At 44.3% G+C, this 22,811-nt stretch overlaps 1 protein-coding gene and 1 pseudogene across 1 annotated transcript in view; one reads left to right on the top strand and one right to left on the bottom strand.

The window, feature by feature from the left end:
• LOC116468019 (putative neuroblastoma breakpoint family member 7) overlaps positions 1–22,811 on the bottom strand; it is a 901,770-nt gene that overhangs the window by 741,687 nt on the left and 137,272 nt on the right. The gene's annotated exons all lie outside the window — the stretch shown is intronic.
• On the top strand, positions 5,640–21,871 carry LOC131383577 (uncharacterized; annotated as a pseudogene).

Here is a 22,811-nt window from a genome sequence, read left to right as displayed (position 1 = left end):
TGTTGATTAGGTTTCACTAGGCATGACCACTGCTTTATTTTAGATAGAGATTCTGTGGGGCAAAACCTGAGAATTATCTGCGTGGCTGGCTACAGTGAGCTATGATGGCGCCACTGCACTCCAGCCTGGGCCACAGAGACAGACACTGTCTCTGAAAGAAAAAGAAAAAGAAAAACATTGCTGATGAAACTGCAGCCACTTTTGCAGCTCAATAAAAAGCTATTTATTCACTGACTAAGGTTGTACTAGATAATCACATCACTTTAGATGATATATTTAGCTGAGCAGGGAGATGTATGTGTGGTGGCCAACACCTTTTGTTGCATATACATAAATGTTTCCCATGCAGTAGAACCTTCTCTAGCAAAAGTCAGAAAAGAAGCCACTTGGCTACAAGAAATCGCTAAAGAAGAAATGGGATTTGATGTTTTCCCTGATGTTTTCAGTTGGCTGCCTAATGGAATAGTTTCCCTTACTGTTCCAGGATACAGATTCTCTTTGTGATTATCATTCTTGTGTGCATTATGTTTCTACTACTCAAATTATTAATGTGATGTATTTCTCATTGTTTTTACTTCTTTTGAGAAACTAAATTCATGGTACTCTGAAGAGAAGACTAGAGATGATTCAACAAGTGACAGCAACTATAGAATTGGCCGAGATCTCTCTTTTTCTCTCTCTCTCCATTCTCTGATGCCACACCAACTCAGCTTTTGGGCGCTGTTAAAAATTCTTCAGTGAGAGGACTCCTTTCCTCCCCTGCCCCCAGTGTGGGACAGGACTATCTGGGAATGAGCCTTTCTGGCAAGGAGGGACACAACTTTTGATCGAGAATGCTTTCAAGAAAGACTTTTTATCTAAAGGGAGAATGAGGAAAGAAGAGAACTTTTTTTTTTTTTTTTTTGAGACGGAGTCTCACTCTGTTGCCCAGGCTGGAGTGCAATGGCACAATCTCGGCTTACTGCAACCTCTGCCTCCTGGGTTCAAGCGATTCTCCTGCCTCAGCCTCCCAAGTAGCTGGCATTATAGGTGCCCACCACTACACCCGGCTAATTTTTTTGTATTTTTAGTAGAGACGGGGTTTCACCATGTTAGTCAGGCAGGTCTCTAACTGACCTCAGGTTATCCGCCTGCCTCAGCCTCCCAAAGTGCGGGGATTACAGGCGTGAGCCACTGTGCCGGGCAAAGAAGAGAACTTTTATGAGGAGTGTGAGCCTTTTCAAATTCTCAGGCCCAGAGAGGCATTACATTGAGACAGCAACCACATTCCACTTCCTTTTTGTACAATACTGTATTTGAAAAACAAAAAAACCAAACCTACAAGATTCATGAAATTGGACAACTTTATAACACTACTACTGGTAAAACCAGTAAGGATGGCTGGTTTGCCTCTCTAGTTTCATAGATATGATTTCTCCCTGATACTGAAGGGCTTCCAATTTTAAACAGAATGCTACTTCACAAAGATAACCAGGTTTGAAAGGAACTGGCTTTCTTTGTAATCCTAAATGTTCTAGTCTGCGAATTAAAAGCGTTTATTTGACGACAGGCACACAGGCTTCCAGCTAGCCACCAGAAGGGTCCTCCGCAGGGCACAGGTTAAGTAGTCACTTCTTTGGGAGAGACTTGATGCGGGGTCTTGGTGCACCTCCCCAAAGGACAAGGCGGGAGGGAAAGGAGGGACAGGCAGATGTCACTTCCCCTGCCGGCTCTGGCAGCGTGTTTGTCGGCTTGAGTGGCGGAGGGTGGGATAGAAGAACAGAAGGGGACTGGGAAAGGCACTGTCGGTGACATCACCTATAGGGTGTTTCTGTGTAGATGAGGCAGTGCAGGGCTGCTGCTTCACCACAGAGGATTTCCTGTGCTGTAGGAGCAAGTCCATGACTGCTGACTGGATGTGAAAGTCCCAGCTGTGTGTTAGGGCTAGGAGGGCTTGGGGTGGTTGGGGATTGGCAGGGGTGGTTCGCAGGGCAAATGACCGTGCGTGTAAAGGGTGAGGCGTATGGAGCTGTGGTGGGGCGGAGGTATGTGGACTGCCACTTATCTGGCGGGGGAAATCCTATGGTTACCAAAATGATTCGTCCTAAGGTTGAGGCTCATCCATTGCACTCCAGATGTGCTGTTCTCTTGTTGTTTCCCCTAACGTGTGAAGCTCAGCTGCATAACTGAGCTTCACAGTACTTGACTGATTCCAAGGCCAGCAATAGATAGAGCCCTAGCAGATCCTTGGTAACACTATCTGAAAAGCCAGAGCCCCAAGGAATGAGTTCCAGAGACTCTCTCTACACAGTCCACCCCTAGCACAGATAAGGATAAGAGGAAAAAACAACAAATGCCTTTACTACCTTCTCTTTCCCCCTTACCATTTCTGGTTTTATAAGTTCCCGATTTCCCTTCAGTGCAGCTGCAAGGTCACCAGCTATGCTTGCATTGCAAGACCTGTCAGTTTGATTAACTGCCTTCTTTCTGCTTCTGTAAGTCCTCTAGCCTGCCCAGCGAGTTTTGCGCCAGCAAATTCCCGTGACCCAATTCAAACTAGCCAACCCCCTTTCAGAAGAGTGTATAAAAATCATACCCTGGCCGGGTGCGGTGGCTTATGCCTGTAATCCCAGCACTTTGGGAGGCCGAGGCGGGCAGATCACGAGGTCAGGAGATCGGGACCATCCTGGCTAACACGGTGAAACCCCGTCTCTACTAAAAATACAAAAAAATTAGCTGGGTGTGGTGGTGGGCAACTGTAGTCCCAGCTACTCTGGAGGCTGAGGCAGGAGAATGGTGTGAACCTGGGAGGTGGAGCATGCACTGAGCCGAGATCGCACCACTGCACTACAACCTGGGTGACAGAGCGAGACTCCACCAAAAAAAAAAAAAAAAGTCAAGCCCTGTCTTTGTTCCAGGCTCAGACTTTGGATGTTAATCTGCTGGGACTGAGTGGACTCAAAATCTTCCTGTTCCACCCATTGGTCTCTCTGGTCTCCTGATTCCCACAACTGTAGTGGGGGACTGTGTTCTCGCTTTCACTGGTATTTCGTGGTATGAATAATAGCATTTTTTTTTCGCCTATAGTCGCAGGCTCGGTCTCAGTGATTGTATGGTGTGGTCAGCTGTTTTTGTTTTTGTGAGACCTTGTTTTCTTGTTTACTGTCCTGGGACAGATGTCCATAGTCACTTGTTTCCTCGGGAGGCAAATTTCAGTCTCTGTGGGGAGGTCTCTCATGTTAGCTGTGGTGGAACTTGGCAGGAGGAGCTCAGGGATCTAGGCTTCCCCGCTTTGTAGATTGCTCAATGGTTCCCAAGGCCCACTGGCTTTTAACGCCACTTGAAAACCTCAGTGTTTTTCTGCTGTCCCCAGAATCACCTCTTATACAGTCTCTTTTTTTCGTTTATTTGTCTTTTTCTCTGAGACGGAGTCTCATTGTATCTGGTGGGATCTTGGTTCAAGCAATCCTCCCACCTCAGCCTCTGGAGTAGCACAGGCACGAGCCACCACAGCCAGCTAATTTCTGTTCTTGTTTTTGTTGTTGTTGTTGTTGTTATTGTTTTGTGTTTTTAAGAGTTGAAGTTTCACCACATTGCCCAGGTTGGTCTCCAACTCCTGGACTCAAGTGACCCTCCCTGCCCCGGCCTTCTAAACTGCTGAGATTATAGGTGTGAACCATCACACCTGGACAGCCCCTACTTTTCACCATAGCATTCACGGGAGTTTGTAGGATTTCTGTGCTGGGGGGAACGTGTACTCAGCTCAAAGAGCCAAGTAGAAATTTTACTTGGAACTGGTGCCGTTGGTTTGCAGACGTAACACGCTTGCTCTTTGTATGGGAAGGGCTTTACTGGTGCCTTGGTGCCCCTGCACAGGGCATCCAGGCCTGCAGGTCAGAATGGCAGTCTCACCTCTGTGTTTGTGTAATATGCAGCAATTCTCCCTGGAATATAAGATGAAAGGTCTTGTGAGGTTCCTACAAGTAAGAAGACAAATTTCCCTGCAGTTCATATTGACAAAATTCAAAATTAATAATAACAGCCCAATCTCTTAGATGACAAGTGTCCTTTACATTGACAGACTGGAACTGCCCTGCTTGCCTCAGCTCCCCTGTGCAGGTGCAGCCCTTGCTTCCCTCTGCACAGGTCATTTACTCCCTGCTTTCTCCAAAAACGGGAGACAGTGGTTCTGCAGGACCACAGTGCTCAAGGCCTTCCAGGGCAAAAAATCTCAGAATGAGTTGTCCTGTCCTTCCTGTACCTCACAACTGACCTAGAAATGGCCTTTGGGGGAAATGGTTGCTGGAGCTGGGGCCTGGGTACTGAAATGAGGACATTTAAAGACATACAAAAAATGAAAGAATTCAGCAACCCACACTACAAGAAATGCAAAAGGAGTCCTCCAGGCCTAAGGATAAGACAGAAATCTGGATCTACGCAAAGAAACGGAGACTACTGGAAATCAGTATGTACATAGTTAAATATATAGGGTCTTATTATATAAATCTTTTAAAATAATTTGACCGATTAAACAAAAGCAATAATAATGGATTGTGGGGTTTATAACATGTCTAAAATCAAATTACATGGCAACACTAGCATAACGGCCAGAAGGGGAGGTAGAATGTCACTAGATGGCACTGATAAAGATGTATTCTGGAAACCCGAAAGCCATCAATGAAAATGCAAAAGCAGGGAAAGAAGCTAGGGAGCCATGGACCAGACGAAAGAAAGAGTTACAGCTAATAAGCCAAGAAAGGAAAGAAAATGGAATGATGTAAAAACCATGTAAACACTATGCTGGAGCAACTGCTCTCCAGGCCTCTACACGTAGAAATACACCAGTGGCCAATGAGAAGTGTACAAGAATGACGACTGCAGCATTGTTTGTAATAATAAAATAATAGAGCCAATGTACTTTCAAAGATATAAGAAAAGGATTTTATTTATTTAACAAACGCAATCGTACAAACAAAGGAAGCAAGTCCTTTGCCAAAAGGAACACAGAGAGTCATGATGATGCTATTCCTCCAGGGATTTCAGGGTTCCCAGATGCCTAGTTTTCTGTCTAGTTCTTCTGGAAGATGTTATTCTTGGGGAGTTATAGGTCCTCGCTTTTGGAGCTATTCCATGTTCTCTCTCAATTTTCCCCTCAGTTTCTCCCCATTCTGCTTCAACAACAACAAAAAACAATTCTCACCTCCAGAAGATCCAGCCTGTGCCTCTGCAAGAGCCTTTCAGGAGATCTGGATGTCTGGTCCACCGCTCCCCGGCCTCTTTCCCTGCTTTTGCTTTTCCCTTCCTCCGCTCCTGCCCTTCTGCTTCAGGACCCGACCACAGCCCAGCTGAGCCCCCGCGGTTCCACCGCGGCAGAAGGTGCACTGGAGGCCCTGCCTCTTGCCTGCCCCGGGGGATGCCGAGAAATCAACGTGAATAAACTCTTTGAAAAAAGAATTTCCCCATGGAAAAATCTCATTATTTCTATTCTTGGGGTTCTTCAAGCGACTAAAAGCTAAAGGCGACGATGGCCCCCAGGAGGTCGAGGCTGCAGTGAGCCCTGTTTGCACCACTGCACTCCAGCCTGGGCAACCAAGTGAGACCCTATCTCAAGAAAACAAAACAAAACTTCCCCATGGAAAAATATTTCATGATTTCCATTTTCAGGGCCCTTCAAAGGACTAAAAGCTAAAGGGGCGATGGATTAATTCAACAAGTCCTAGTCGTGCGCCCTGGTGAGTGCCAGACCCTGCTCCCCGCGAGGGGACCCACGAGCGACCCTCACCACGATCCCTGCTCTGGTGGAGCCCCCGTGCGGGATACAGGATCCGAAGATGGCAGCGGAAGTTCCGCAGCGGCCTCGAAAGTGACGGGGCAGAGTGGGTACAGGCTCCCTCACTGGGTGAAGGCTGAGCAAAGAACGGGAAGAGCCATCCCAGGAGCCCACTGGGCGTTCAGCTTCCCTTGGGCCCCCAGGCGGTTCAGGTCCGGGTCGGGGCCGGGGCGTTTCCGGGGGCTTCTAAAGCAGGCTAGGGGCAAGGTCGTGCTGGTTCCAGAATCTCCCAACCTGCGGGTATCCAAGGAGACCAACACGATTCACCGCTGTAATCTCTCCGATTTTCCAAGGCCTTGCACAGTCCTACGCCCGGTGGGCTCTGAGGATGGGAGGGTTGGGGAGTGTTTGGTGAGTGCACCCTTCCTATAGCGCCCAGAAGAAGGTACATTACGTGTCTCTGTGGCACAATCGGTTAGCGCGTTCGGCTGTTAATCTAAAGGTTGGTGGCTAGAACCCACTGAGGGACTGAGGGACTGAGGGACAGCTGCTACAGCTTTTTTTTTTTTTTTTTTTTTTTTAAGACAAGAGTCTTGCTCTGTCGCTAGGCTGGAGAGCAGTGGCGATCTCGGTTCACTACAACCTCCATCTCCCGGATTCAGGCGATTCCCCTGCCTCAGCCTCCGGAGTAGCTGGGACTACAGGCGCGCACCACCCTGCCCGGCTAATATTTTGTATTTTAGTAGAGAGGGAGGTTTCACCTTGTTGGCCAGGATGGTCTCGATCAGCTGACCTCGTGATCCGCCCGCCTTGGCCTCCCAAAGTGCTCCCAAAGTACAGGTGTGAGCCACCGCGTCCAGCCGCCTGCTCCAGCTTTTAAAGCATTCGTGCATTATTGATCACTAGATAAACGGGAGATTATATCTTCCCAGAGTCCTAAGACACTAGAGTTGTGTCTCTGTGGCACAATCAGTTGTTGCATCCGAAAGGCCTAGCTAACTTTTGTATTTTTGTAGAGAACGGGTTTCATTATGTTGCCCAGGCTGGTCCCCAAACTCCTGGGCTCAGGCACCTCCGAGGTCTCCCAAAGCGCTAGGATTATAGGCATGAGCCACTACAGAGGGCCTTATATAATGCTTCTAATTTCAGCACATTTAGCAAATTTATCTTCTGTGGGAAAGGTACCATATCATATTCCAATTTATTTCTCAACTCTAATAATGTCCCTTTCTTCATTTACTTGCTGACACAACAAATTTTCTCCCCCCCTCCCTTTTTTTGAGACTACGTGTCACTCTGTCACCCAGGATGGAGTGCAGTGGCCTGATCTCAGCTCACTGCAAACTCACCGCCCCGTCCCTGCCACCCTGGCTCTAGTGATCCTCCAGAATAGCTGGAACTACAGATGTGCACCATCAAATCCTACTTTTTTTTTCTTTTTTTTTTTTAGAGATAGGGTCTTGCTATGTTGCCCAGGTTGGCCCCAGGAGCCCTAACTTCTGGGCTCAGGAGATTGGCCTGCCTCAGCCTTCCCAAAGTGCTGGGATTTCAGGTGTAAACCACCGCACCTGGCTTAACAAACTTTCTATACATGTGCCCATAATATTCTTTTCTTTCTTTTTTTTTTTTTTTTTTTTTTTTTGAGACACAGTCTTGCTCTGTCGCCCAGGCTGCAGTCCATTGGAGTGATCTCAGCTTACAAGCCTGCACCATCACACCCGGCTAATTTTTGTATTTTTAGTAGAGACAAGGTTTCATCATGTTGGCCAGGCTGGTCTCAAACTCCTCACCAGCCTCCCAACATGCTGGTATTACAGTCATGAGCCACCACGCCCGGCCATGTGCCAATGATATTCTAATAAGGGGACAAGTGCCTTCCTGGCTTAAGTAAGGGGGAGGTACAACAGGAGGACATGGTGGACATTACACACAGATATTCAGTTGCATAGGATGGACAACTAAACTTCTAAGACATTTTATTTTATTTTTTGAGGTAGCGTCTTGTTCTGTTGTCCAGGTTGCAGTGCAGTGGCATGATCATAGTTCACTGTAGCCTCAGCCTCCTGGGCTCAAGTGATCCTCCTGCCTCAGTCTCCCAAAGTGCTGGGATTACCAGCCTGAACCACTGCACCTGGCTGAGATATTTTAAAGCCCTCCAACATCTGTAATTGTTTCTTTTTTATTTTATTATATATATGATAAAATATATACGTATATTTATTATAATTATATGAAAATACACAATTATATATTATGTATAATATGTATATATTTGATTATATATTTTATTATATATATTTATTAATATATATATGTATGTAGTTTTTAGAGATGAGGTCTCACTATGTTGCCCAGGCTGGACTCAAACTCCTGAGCTCAAGTGATACTCCCATCTTGGCCTCCCAGAGTACTGGGGTTATATGCATGAGCCACCGTGCCTGGCCCTGTTTCTTTTTCAAATTTAATTTATTTATTTTGAGACATAGTCTTACTCCGTCACCCAGGCTGGAGTGCAGTGGTGTAATCGTGGCTCACTGCAGCTTCAACCTCCTCGGGCTCAGATGATCCTCCCACCTCAGCCTCCTGAGTACCTGGGACTACTAGTGTGCACCACCACGCCCGGCTAAATTTTGTATTTTTTGTACAGAGTTTCATCATGTTGCCCAGGCTGCTCTCCAACTCATGAGCTCAAGTAATCTGCCTACCTCAGCCTCCCAAAGTGTTGGTTTTATAGGTATGAGCCACTGTGCCCAGGCTGTAATTGTTTCCTGTGGTGACCAAGTCACATTGGTCCAGAGAAGACAGGTCACAGTGACCTCTTTGACAGCCTTCTGCCAAGTCACTTATCCAAAGGGAGCACAATCACAATGGTCCCAGATAGTTTTTTCTCCTCCTCTTTCCTCTTTTCTTTATGAATCTTGATTTTACTTTTATTTGATGAAAAACATCTAATGCCGGTTTCCCTTCTGTATTAATGGAGAATGAGCATGCAGACAAGTGTCTCTATATTATTTCTTGACTGATTTTTTTCAGAGGCTATGTCCATAAAAATTAGCCCATCTGAGACCCATCATTGGAGCCAACAGAATCCTGCAGGCCCCTGGTGCAGACCTAGAACCTTAGAGCTATTGGCTCTTGTTCCCTCAGTTCTTCTGTGTTCATGAGCAAAAATTGATCTCTTTTGCTTTTATATACTAAGCATGGTAATTGGACAAGTCCTTCCTCTATCTCCCTCTCTCTCTTTGTCTCTCTCTCATTTTTGCATCATTGTTTTCTGCCATCAGTGGCATCAGTGTGGGTTTCTGGTTTTGATGTTATGAAGTGAATTTCTGTTTGACAAGGATCCAGTCCCTATTTGATGATACATGACAGCTAATCTAGTCTGTGAGTCTTTCTTGATTGTCTATTCATTGTCCTGAGGATAATGGTATTTCTTGATATTTGAGACTGCAGCAATCAGAAGTTGCCCATATCTTGTCTTTCCAATGTTTGTTAACAATTTTTTGGGCCCAATAGCTGTCAATATCTGCAAGAGTGGCATCTCTATTATAAGGATGATCTTACTACTCAATGCCCCCCTCCCACCTAACTTCATTCCACAGGAGCTCTTGTCTTTAGCAAATTACCATACCTAAAAGAAATCTTAGTACATAAAGAAAACTAAGTCTGTGGCAGGTAAGGGGCAGTTTTCTTTGATTCATATACTCAGGTTTCTACTAGCTAAAAAACTCTAACCAGCTGAAATACATGTCCTTTAAGGATTAAGTTTAAATCACACTACAGAAAGGAGAAAAGAGATTTATATGATCAAAAATAAGCAATGGAGTCAGCAATATAAGCACTTCTCACAACTATACAAATCAAAACTTTTTTTTGCTTAAGACAGAGTGGCGCTCTGTCACCAAGGCTGGAGTGCAGTGGCACGATCTTGGCTCACTGCAGCTTTGGCCTCCCGGGTTCAAGTGATTCTTGTGTGTCAGCCTCCTGAGTAGCTGGGATTACAGACATGTGACACCACGCTTGGCTAATTTTTGTATTTTTAGTAGAGATGCGGTTTCACCATGTTGGCCAGACTGGTCTCAAACTCCTGAACTCAAGTGATCTGCCCACCTTGGCCTCCCGAAGTGCTAGGATTACATGGGTAAGCCACTGTGCCTGGTCACAAATCAAATTTAATAATCTCCACAACATCAAGGAAGTTCAGCTCTTAATGAAAACGGATGAAAAGAAATGATTTACTCACTTTTATATGCTCCGGAAAGAGAATGCCCTGCCAGACTCAAAAGGGTATCCCAGAATCACTCAGATTTTCAGCAGTGAGGGTTTTCCAAGGATCTAATGGTGTTCATTTTTTCAGTTTGTTTCCCACACTGAGAAGCATTGTTAATAGATACCATTGCATCTGTTTTCACCTTAAATGATGTTACTTAAGGCAATTATTTGCTTTTGAATGCCCCCTAGTTTGGTGGAAAGAATTTTTCTGATTTATAAATAAATTTTCTTATGAAACCAATTGGCATACTCTTCCAGTGGAGTGAACAGATAAATTAAGTCTCTAAAACTTTCAAGAGATTACTGCCCCAATTATCTTAAGGACAGTAATAATTACATATAGAAAATTAAAATGTGAATATTAAGCAGGGTGTGGTGCTCACACCTGTAATCTTAGCACTTTAGGCAGCTGAGGAGGGAAGAAGGATTGAAGCCAGGAGTTCGATACCAGCCTGGGCAACATGGTGAGACGCCTGTCTCTACAAGTTTAAAAAAATGAGTTAATTAAAGAAAAACTAGCCAGCACAGTGGCTCACATCTGTAGTCCCAGATGCTTGGGTGGCTAAGGCAGGAGGATCACTTGAGCCCAGGAGATCCAGGCTGCAGTGAACTATCATTGTACCACCGCACTCCAGCCTGGGTGACAGAGTAAGACCTCAACTCAAAATAAAATAAAGAATAAGAATAATTTATTGACTTTTTTTTTTTTTGCAATGCCAGGCTGGTTGACTCACACCTGTAATCCCAGCAAATCAGGAGGCTGAGGTGGGAGGATTGCTTTAGGTAAGGAGTTGGAGACCAGCCTGGGCAACAGGGCAAGATGCCATGTCTAAAATGTTAAAAGTCAGGCTGAGCTGGGAGGACTGCCTGAGCCCAGAAGTTCCAGGTTGGTCAGCTGTGGTTGCACCAGTGCACTCTCGCCTGGATGACAGCAAGACCCTGTCTCTTACTTTTTTTTTTTTTAATACTTATGCTTTAAATGTGATGTTTCATTAGGGAAAAATTTTCTTGTTGAATGTGTAACATGAAAAAATAATAGATTCAGCTGTAGATTAAATTAATGGTTTTGGCTGGGCATGGTGGCTCACACCTGTAATCCCAGCACTTTGGGAGGCTGAGGCCGATGGATCATCTGAGGTCAGGAGTTCAAGACCAGCCTGGCCAACATGGTGAAACCCCGTCTCTACTAAAATACAAAAATTAGCCAGGCAAGGTGGCTGGCGCGATCCCAGCTACTCGGGAAGCTGAGGCATGAGGATCGCTTGATCCCTGGAGGTGGAGGTTGCAGTGAACAGAGATCATGACACTTCACTTTAGCGTGGGTGGCACAGTAAGTGAGAGTGTGTCTCCAAAAAAAAAAAGAAAGAAAGAAAGAAAAGAACGTTTTCATGTGAGGAAAATGGGTGCTTTCAAATTAGCATGCCTGGAGCTAGGCATTAAAATGAGACAGCAACCACATCCTACTTCCCTGCTTTTTAAAATTTTTAAAGTTTTTTAAAAAATAATTTATTGTATTGAGATGGAATCTCACTCTGTTACCCAGGCTGGAGTGCAGTGGCAGGATTTTGGCCTACTGCAACCTCCTCCAGTCAGGTTCAAGTGATTCTCCTGCCACAGCCTCCTGAGTTGCTGGGACTAAAGGCATCAACCACCATGCCTGTCTATTGGTTTTTTTTTTTTTTTTTTTTTTTGTATATTTAGTAGAGACGGGGCTTCATCATGTTGGCCAGGCTGGTCTCAAACTCCTAACCTCAGGTGATCCACCTACCTCGGCCTCCCACAGTGTTGGAATTACAGGTGTGAGCCACTGCGACTGGCCACTTCCCCACTTTTGAGTTATGTATTCATCCACTGAAACTGCTTGCTATTGCCACAGTTAGCTAAAAAGTAACCTAATCATGTGCACTGGACACCATCTCTCACTCCCTGTAGCTGAACAATGTATAGCTAATCCCTAATCAATGTTATTTCTGTAAACCACTGGGAGTTCCTGACAAGCAACTTTCTACCAGCCAACTCCCTGTCTCCCTTTTTGGTCTTTACAAACCTGCTTTTAACAAAGGCCAAGCAGAACCCATATCCAAGATTGCTTGGCTCTGAACCTTCCGGGCAACTATCCTCACACTGGCTCAAACGAACTCTTTAAATCGTATTTTGTGCTTAAGCCCCTTCCTTCTAGGTCGACGTTTTTGGCCCTGGGAGCAGGATTCAGAGCAACTCATCTCTGACCATCTCACTGTCCTCTCAAAGGCCTCCAGGGTGGCTACATAGTAGTAAGAATTTGATTGGTGAGATCAGTTTGCAGTCCAGGAAGAGACAGTCTCTGGTGTGTGTCTTTGAAGAGGTGCTTTCTCTTCAGAGAGAGAGAGAGAGAGAGAGCAGGTTGGTTTTTGTGCCTCACAAGGTGTGTGTCACACAATGGAGTTATACATATTCAGCAGGTTTGGGTAAAGTCCATTTCTGAGGGGTATTGAGCTCATGTGCAATGGGTAAACATATATGTAACATGTACCCCATCTTCACATTGGGAAGGGATTTTAGCATTAAAATAAGGCGGAAATTGGCTTTTTATGTCAAAACGTGAACTACTGGACACGAAGTCGGTTTGTGTGCAGTCCCTGTAACATGGCTGAAACTGGCTTGATATCTGCAGATGCTTATCAGGAGAGAATGGAAGGGCACTCCTCTGTCCCATCAGAGGTCTAGTGATCTGGGTTGTAAATCCAGTTGAGAATTGCTGGGAAGATTTTGACAATTTGCTTGCTAGCTCCTATTGTTAAGGAGTTTAGCAAGAGTGTGGTTTTTCCTGTGGCCATAGGAATTCAGGAAGTGGCCATGCCAGATGAGCCCTGAACCCTTGACCTGTAGCTAACTTTTGTTTCCTTAACCTTAGAGTCTGTCTTAGTCTATAAGGGGGCATGTATTTTCGTCTCTCAGATCACACCACATTCCTCCTGGACTGGGTGCCTGGCCAGCTCTGAAGCCCTTGAGTTCTGACTCTGAGAGAAACAGTTGGGCAGTAGTATGTGGGGAATCCTCCCGAAATCTGGACCTTCTCACTCTTTGGTTGAAGGCCTGGATTTTGCTTGAGTGTCCTTTCCAGCTCTCCCTTTCTAGAATGGAGGTTTTCTGTCTTTACCCTGTGGGTAAGAGATTTGAGTTTCAGGGGGAAATAATTGGCTTTTCCACCTCTGCGTCAGGACAGAAGGTTTGGGTCAGTCAGGCAAAGAGCTCCCCAGAGAGCTTCTGCCTTTTCTGCCTCTGTTCCTCAGCAGGAAGATCTGGGTCAGGGTATTGGCAGGTAGGCACTGGTGGTTTCGTTTTATGTATCATGTTGTTTTGAACATCCGGACTTAGCTTTTCATTTGTGACTAGTTCCTGTTCTTAACTGGAGAGTGTATGCGGAATTGAATTCCCTTGCCCTGAAGAAAAGAAGTGATCTCCTCCCGCTGATCCATTTAGGTGCTCCAAGTGATCGCAGATGTTGCAGAGGTTTCAGGGTCATTACTCACCATGTGAAGGTGGCCTCATAGGTCACTCCCCATTAGAAGAACATCTTTATGAACCCCCTTTCCTGCTCTTCTGGGAGGGTATATGTGGGACGGGTCCCCCATAGCACATGAACTCTGTGGCCACATGGTGATTAGAAACAGTGGGAACCACTGAGACAGGGATACACAACTCTGGTGTTATCTGTAGGAGTGACTTCATAAGCACCACACTGTGACCCAAAACACATCACAGGCCTTGGTCATCTGAAAAGCTCCTGAATTATGGGAAATCCATCTTCAAAATTTAGCTCACCGTGAAGAAACAAACGCCTTTAGAAACACCGGCTGGGTTTCTGTATAACGCTTATGAGGCATCCTCTTGTAAATATCCAAGAAACTGGACCCACCTAACCAGGAAAACTCATAAGCAGAATGAACAAAATGGGGATCTTTTGAAACGCTTAAAATAATTTATTAGTGTGCACAACTGGAAGAATTTGGTTTTAGAACCAAATTAAATGGGAGACTTACTTCCAATGATATCTAGAAATTTCTAAAAGAACTGAGAAAAATGCCTCCAGTGAGGAAGTAAGCTGAAGGAGGTAAACTGACATGTTTTGTGAATTGAGAAATATTGAGGAGGCTTTGTCTCTTTCGCCCCCAACTGCTCCTTCTTCTCCTTCCCCTGCACCTGCATAGTCTCCCTTACCTGAGCCCTCCGGTCCTGCCTTGCCTCTTCTTCCATCACCATCACCTGAGGAAAGTCCCCAGGGCTCTGGCCCCTTCCCTGAAACTTCTGTTTTGACAGACCCTTTCAAGGTAAAACCCACAGGAAGAGGAGCGCCTACCATTCTGTATACTGCTTCACCAAAATGTGAATTAAGAATATCATAAAAGACTTCCCTGGGCTGGGCATGGTGGCTCATGCCTGTAATCCCAGCAGTTTGGGAGAACTAGGTGGGTGGATCATGAGGTCAGGAGTTCAAGACCAGCCTGGACAGCATGGTGAAACCCCATCTAAACTAAAAATACAAACATTAGCCAGGCATGGTGGCACATGAATGTAGTCCCAGCTACTCAGGATGCTGACATAGGAGAATCACTTGAACATGGGAAGTGGAGGTTGCAGTGAGCCGAGATTGCACCATTACACCCCAGCCTGGGTGACAGAGCAAGACTCTGTATCAAAAAAAAAAAAAAGAAAGAAAAAAAAAAGACTTCCCCGATAGAAATTTAAATAAATTTTCCCCTTCTAATTCTAAAGCAGCCTCCAGGATCCTATAGTGTTTGGGAGGAAATTTGACTTAATTGTCCAAACTTATGAGCCTGGACATTTTTTTTTTTTTGGCCCTCAATCAAGTTATTATTATTATTATTATTATTATTATTATACTTTAGATATTAGGGTACATGTGCACAATGTGCAGGTTTGTTACATATGTCTCCACGTGCCATGTTGTTTTGCTGCACCCATTAACTAGTCATTTAGCATTAGGTATATCTCCTAATGCTGTCCCTCCCCCCTCCCCCCAACCCACAACAGTCCCCAGAGTGTGATGTTCCCCTTCCTGTGTCCATGAGTTCTCATTGTTCAATTCCCACCTATGAGTGAAAACATGCGGTCTTTGGTTTTTTGTCCTTGCTATAGTTTACTGAGAATGATGTTTTCCAGTTTCATCCATGTCCCTACAAAGGACAGGAACTCATCCTTTTTTATGGCTGCATAGTATTCCATGGTGTATATGTGCCACGTTTTCTTAATCCAGTCTATCATTGTTGGACATTTGGGTTGGTTCCAACTCTTTGATATGGTGAATAGTGCCGCAATAAACATACGTGTGCATGTGTCTTTATAGCAGCATGATTTATAGTTCTTTGGGTATATACCCAGTAATGGGATGGCTGGGTCAAATGGTATTTCTAGTTCTAGATCCCTGAGGAATCGCCACACTGACTTCCACAATGGTTGAACTAGTCCCACCAACAGTGTAAAAGTGTTCCTATTTCTCCACATCCTCTCCAGCACCTGTTGTTTCCTGACTTTTTAATGATGGCCATTCTAACTGGTGTGAGATGGTATCTCATTGTGGTTTTGATTTGCATTTCTCTGACAGCCAGTGATGATGAGCATTTTTTCATGTGTTTTTTGGCTGCATAAATGTCTTCTTTTGAGAAGTGTCTGTTCATGTCCTTTGCCCACTTTTTGATGGGGTTGTTTGTTTTTTTCTTGCAAATTTGTTTGTGTTCATTGTAGATTCTGGATATTAGCCCTTTGTCAGATGAGTAGGTTGTGAAAATTTTCTCCCATTCTGTAGGTTGCCTGTTCACTCTGATGGTAGTTTCTTTTGCTGTGCAGAAGCTCTTTAGTTTAATGAGATCCCATTTGTCAATTTTGGCTTTTGTTGCCATTGCTTTTGGTGTTTTAGACATGAAGTCCTTGCCCACGCCTATGTCCTGAATGGTATCGCCTAGGCTTTCTTCTAGGATTTTTATGGTTTTAGGCCTAACAGGTAAGTCTTTAATCCATCTTGAATTAATTTTTGTATAAGGTATAAGGAAGGGATCAAGTTTCAGCTTTCTACATATGGCAAACCGGTTTTCCCAGCACCATTTATTAAACAGGGAATCCTTTCCCCATTGCTTGTTTTTGTCAGGTTTGTCAAAGATCAGATAGTTGTAGATATGCGGCATTATTTCTGAGGGCTCTGTTCTGTTCCATTGATCTATATCTCTGTTGTGGTACCAGTACCATGCTGTTTTGGTTACTGTAGCCTTGTAGTATAGTTTGAAATCAGGTAGCGTGATGCCTCCAGCTTTGTTCTTTTGGCTTAGGATTGACTTGGCGATGTGGGCTCTTTTTTGGTTCCATATGAACTTTAAAGTAGTTTTTTCCAATTCTGTGAAGAAAGTCATTGGTAGCTTGATGGGGATGGCATTGAATCTATAAATTACCTTGGGCAGTATGGCCATTTTCACGATATTGAGTCTTCCAACCCATAAGCATGGAATGTTCTTCCATTTGTTTGTATCCCCTTTTATTTCATTGAGCAGTGGTTTGTAGTTCTCCTTGAAGAGGTCCTTCATATCTCTTGTAAGTTGGATTCCTAGGTATTTTATTCTCTTTGAAGCAATTGTGAATGGGAGTTCACTCATTATTTGGCTCTCTGTTTGTCTGTGATTGGTGTACAAGAATGCTTGTGATTTTTGTACATTGATTTTGTATCTTGAGACTTTGCTGAAGTTGCTAATCAGCTTAAGGAGATTTTGGGCTGAGACGATGGGGTTTTCTAGATATACAATCATGTCATCTGCAAACAGGGACAATTTGACTTCCTCTTTTCCTAATTGAATACCCTTTATTTCCTTCTCTTGCCTGATTGCCCTGGCCAGAACTTCCAACACTATGTTGAATAGGAGTGGTGAGAGAGGGCATCCCTGTCTTGTGCCAGTTTTCAAAGGGAATGCTTCCAGTTTTTGCCCATTCAGTATGATATTGGCTGTGGGTTTGTCATAGATAGCTCTTATTATTTTGATATATGTCCCATCAATACCTAATTTATTGAGAGTTTTTAGCATGAAGCGTTGCTGAATTTTGTCACAGGCCTTTTCTGCATCTATTGAGATAATCATGTGGTTTTTGTCTTTGGTTCTGTTTATATGCTGGATTACATTTATTGATTTGCGTATGTTGAACCAGCCTTGCATCCCAGGAATGAAGCCCACTTGATCATGGTGGATAAGCTTTTTGATGTGCTGCTGGATTCAGTTTGCCAGTATTTTATTGAGGATTTTTGCATCAATGTTCATCAAGGATATTGGTCTGAAATTCTCTTTTTTGGTTATGTCTCTGCCAGGCTTTGGTATCAGGACGATGCTGGCCTCATAAAATGTGTTAGGGAGGATTCCCTCTTTTTCTATCAATTGGAATAGTTTCAGAAGGAATGGTACCAGTTCCTCCTTGTACCTCTGGTAGAATTTGGCTGTGAATCCATCAGGTCCTGGACTCTCTTTGGTTGGTAAGCTATTGATTATTGCTACAATTTCAGAGCCTGTTATTGGTCTATTCAGAGATTCAACTTCTTCCTGGTTTAGTCTTTGGAGGGTGTATTTGTCGAGGAATTTATCCATTTCTTCTAGATTTTCTAGTTTATTTGCATAGAGGTGTTTGTAGTATTCTCTGATGGTAGATTGTATTTCTGTGGGATCAGTGGTGATAATCCCTTTTTCATTTTTTATTGCATCTATTTGATTCTTCTCTCTTTTCTTCTTTATTAGTCTTGCTAGCAGTCTATCAATTTTGTTAATATTTTCAAAAAAACAGCTCCTGGATTCATTGATTTTTTGAAGGGTTTTTTCTGTCTCTATTTCCTTCAGTTCTACTCAGATTTTAGTTATTTCTAGCCTTCTGCTAGCTTTTGAATGTGTTTACTCTTGCTTTTCTAGTTCTTTTAATTGTGATGTTAGGGTGTCAATTTTGGATCTTTCCTGCTTTCTCTTGTGGGCATTTAGTGCTATATATTTCCCTCTACACACTGCTTTGAATGTGTCCCAGAGATTCTGGTATGTTGTGCCTTTGTTCTCCTTGGTTTCAAAGAACATCTTTATTTCTGCCTTCATTTCATTATGTACCCAGTAGTCATTCAGGAGCAGGTTGTTCAGTTTCCATGTAGTTGAGCGGTTTTGAGTGAGTTTCTTAATCCTGAGTTCTAGTTTGATTGCACTGTGGTCTGAGAGACAGTTTGTTATAATTTCTGTTCTTTTACATTTGCTGAGGAGAGCTTTACTTCCAACTATGTGGTCAATTTTGGAATAGGTGTGGTGTGGTGCTGAAAAAAATGTATATTCTGTTGATTTGGGGTGGAGAGTTCTGTAGATGTCTATTAGGTCCACTTTGTGCAGAGCTGAGTTCAATTCCTCGATATCCTTGTTAACTTTCTGTCTCGTTGATCTGTCTAATGTTGACAGTGGGGTGTTAAAATCTCCCATTATTATTGTGTGGGAGTCTAAGTCTCTTTCTAGGTCACTCAGGACTTGCTTTATGAATCTGGGTGCTCCTGTATTGGGTGCATATATATTTAGGATAGTTAGCTCTTCTTGTTGAATTGATCCCTTTACCATTATGTAATGGCCTTCTTTGTCTCTTTTGATCTTTGTTGGTTTAAAGTCTATTTTATCCGAGACTAGGATTGCAACCCCTGCCTTTTTTTGTTTTCCATTGGCTTGGTAGATCTTCCTCCATCCCTTTATTATGAGTCTACATGTGTCTCTGCACGTGAGATGCGTTTCCTGAATGCAGCACACTGATGGGTCTTGACTCCTTATCCAGTTTGCCAATCTGTGTCTTTTAATTGGAGCATTTAGCCCATTTACATTTAAAGTTAATATTGTTATGTGTGAATTTGATCCTGTCATTATGATGTTAGTTGGTTATTTTGCTCGTTAGTTGATGCAGTTTGTTCCTAGCCTTGATGGTCTTTACAATTTGGCATGTTTTTGCAGGGGCTGGTACCAGTTGTTCCTTTCCATGTTTAGTGCTTCCTTCAGGAACTCTTTTAGGGCAAGCCTGGTGGTGACAAAATCACTCAGCATTTGCTTGTCTGTAAAGTATTTTATTTCTCCTTCACTGATGAAGCTTAGTTTGGCTGGATATGAAATTCTGGTTTGAAAATTCTTTTCTTTAAGAATGTTGAATATCGGCCCCCACTCTCTTCTGGCTTGTAGAGTTTCTGCCGAGAGATCAGCTATTAGTCTGATGGGCTTCCCTTTGTGGGTAACCTGACCTTTCTCTCTGGCTGCCCTTAACATTTTTTCCTTCATTTCAACTTTGGTGAATCTGAGAATTATGTGTCTTGGAGTTGCTCTTCTCGAGGAGTATCTTTGTGGTGTTCTCTGTATTTCCTGAATCTGAATGTTAGCCTGCCTTGCTAGATTGGGGAAGTTCTCCTGGATAATATCTTGCAGAGTGTTTTCCAACTTGGTTCCATTCTCCCCATCATTTTCAGGTACACCAATCAGACTTAGATTTGGTCTTTTCACATAGTCCCAAATTTCTTTTAGGCTTTGTTCGTTTCTTTTTATTCTTTTTTCTCTAAACTTCCCTTCTCACTTCATTTCATTCATTTCATCTTCCATCACTGATACCCTTTCTTCTAGTTGATCGCATCGGCTACCGAGGCTTCTGCAATCTTCACGTAGTTCTCGAAACTTGGCTTTCAGCTCCATCAGCTGCTTTAAGCCCTTCTCTCCATTGGTTATTCTAGTTATCCATTCATCTAATTTTTTTGAAAGTTTTTAACTTCTTTGGTATTGTTTTGAATTTCCTCCCGTAGCTTGTAGTAGTTTGATTGTCTGAAGCCTTCTTCTCTCAACTCGTCAAAGTCATTCTCCATCCAGCTTTGTTCCATTGCTGGTGAGGAACTGCGTTCCTTTGGAGGAGGAGAGGTGTTCTGGTTTTTAGAGTTTCCAGTTTTTCTGCTCTGTTTTTTCCCTATCTTTGTGGTTTTATCTACTTTTGGTCTTTGATGATGGTGATGTACAGATGGGTTTTTGGTGTGAATGTCCTTTCTGTTTGTTCGTTTTCCTTCTACCAGACAGGACCCTCAGCTGCAGGTCTGTTGGAGTTTGCTAGAGGTCCACTCCGGACCCTGTTTGGCCGAGTGTCAGTGGCGGTGGCTGCAGAACAACGGATTTTCGTGAGACCGCAAATTCAGCTGTCTGATAGTTCCTCTGGAAGTTTTGTCTCAGAGGAGTACCTGGCCGAATGAGGTGTCAGTCTGTCCCTACTGGGGGGTGCCTCCCAGTTAGGCTGCTCGGGGGTCAGGGACCCACTTTAGGAGGCAGTCTGTCCATTCTCAGATCTCCAGCTGTGTGCTGGGAGAACCACTACTCTCTTCAAAGCTGTCAGACAGGGACATTGAAGTCTGCAGAGGTTCCTGCTGAATTTTTGTTTGTCTGTGCCCTGCCCCCAGAGGTGGCGCCTACAGAGGCAGGCAGGCCTCCTTGAGCTGTGGTGGGCTCCACCTAGTTCAAGCTTCCTGGCTGCTTTGTTTACCTAAGGAAGCCTGGGCAATAGCGGGCTCCCCTTCCCCTGCCTCGCTGCCGCTTTGCAGTTTGATCTCAGACTGCTGTGCTAGCTATCAGTGAGATTCCGTGGGCATAGGACCCTCTGAGCCAGGTGTGGGACACAATCTCCTGGTGTGCCATTTTCCAAGCCTGTTGGAAAAGCGCAGCATTAGGGTGGGACTGACCCAATTTTCCAGGTGCCATCTGTTACCCCTTTCTTTGACTAGGAAAGGGAACTCCCAGACCCCTTACGCTTCACGAGTGAGGCAATGCCTCGCCCTGCTTCAGCTCGTGCACATTGCGCTGCACCAACTGTCCTGCACCCACTGTTTGGCACTCCCTAGTGAGATGAACCCGATACCTCCAACGGAAATGCAGAAATCACCCATCTTCTGTGCTGCTCACGCTGGGAGCTGTAGACCCGAGCTGTTCCTATTCGGTCATCTTGGCTCCACACCGAGCCTGGACATTCTGGTCTTTATCAATTAATTCACCTGCTGGTGTAAGAAAGCAGGGCCACTAAATGGTTGAAAAGGGCAAATTGGAATAATCCTTTAGAGGATTCTTAAAAACAGACTGAAGCAGACAATGAAAGGGTCTGCATTTTTGCCAAATCCCTCCATGTTGCCATTACCCAGGTCGTTCCTAAAAATGTAGATTGGAGAATTCAGCAATGCACTTAAAAGGCCAAGCAAATCTGTCATTGATATTTTAAACAGTTGAGATTTGTTTATTGATTGATTGCAACAGGTTCTCACTCTGTCACCCAGGCTGGAGTGCAGTGGCTCCATCATGGCCCACCACAACCTCAATGTCTCAGCTCTAGCAATCCTCCCACCTCAGCCTCCTGAGTAGCTGAGGTGCATGCCACAATGCCCAGCTAATTCTTTGATTTTTTTCTAGAGAGGAGGTCTCGCTGTGTTTTCCAGGCTGGACCTGAATGAACTCCTGGGCTCAATCAATCCTCTCATCTCAGCCTAACATTTACACTGGCAGCAGAGATGCATTTGGAGTAGGTGATGATTTTGGAATGCTTTAGAAGCAACATAGGTTTCTGATTTCATCAGGTCAAGCCATCAGAAATGACCAATAAGTCTCTGACCTCTTAGAAGCACTTTGAAAACCTGAATCTTTGGCCATCATCACAATTCCTGATCATTCAAAATCAGATATTCCGGAGAGCAAGGACAACCCTTTTGCTGATGCTGCAGCTAAGAATGCAGCTCTGAAGGTGACATCAGACACAGAGCTTCTTGAAATGACCTTGCTGACTTATGACCCATTGAAGACTTCATAACCATGGTGGCTCATGCCTGTAATCCCAGCACTTTGGGAGGCTGAGGTGGGCAGATCACCTGAGGTCATGAGTTTGAGACCAGCCTGGCCAACATGGTGAAAGCCTGTCTCTACTAAAAATACAAAAATTAGCTGGCATGGTGACACATGCCTATAATCCCTGCTACTTGGAAGGCAGAGGCATGAGAATCACTTGAACCTGGGAGGCAGAGGTTGCAGTGAACAGAGATTGCACCACTGCACTACAGCCTGGGTGACAGAGTGAGACTCTGGCTCAAAAAAAAAAAAAAAAGAAGAAGAAGAAGCACAAGTGGGAGCTGCCAAGCAGGAGAGGGATCTCTGGAAGGATAAAGGAAGCAAGTTTCTTCCAGAAACAGGCTTACAGTGTGGGCCCAATGATACACTGATCCACCCCTTAGGCTTCACTTACCCTTTTTACATTACTTCATAAGCTGACTCATTGGAATTCAGACAAAATGTTAGCATGGGGAAAGCAATGGTATTGAAAATCATTGCCTATGATTGCAGAAAAGGTTTATTTTTGCTATACTGTCTGTCCCAAACATAACCCTGGAAAACCCCTTCACGGGTCACAGGAATATTTTACCTTTAGACCCTTCAAGACATGGCACTTAGACTTTATCCAGCTGTGTCAATCTCAGGGTTACAGATACCTTCTGGTGCTAATTTGTATGTGCTCACTGGGGTGAGCATTTCCATGCCGATGAGCCACAGCCCAAGTAGTAGGTAGATTGTGATTAGAAAAGGTAATTCCTCATGGGGAGTGCCATCTGAACTCCATAGCAACCGAGGAACACACTTCATGGATCAGGTAATTGGATCCACTTGCAACGTTTTGTCTATGTCCCAACATTCCATTGTGCCTGTCACCCCTAATCCTCTGGGCCGATGGAATGCAGTAATGATACAATAAAAACTCA

The sequence above is a fragment of the Hylobates moloch genome, unplaced genomic scaffold, assembly GCF_009828535.3.
Source record: "Hylobates moloch isolate HMO894 unplaced genomic scaffold, HMol_V3 SCAFFOLD_5, whole genome shotgun sequence".
NCBI lineage: Eukaryota > Metazoa > Chordata > Mammalia > Primates > Hylobatidae > Hylobates > Hylobates moloch.
The sequence above is the reverse complement of the archived record's forward strand: the minus strand, read 5'-3'. Positions and strand labels throughout refer to the sequence as shown.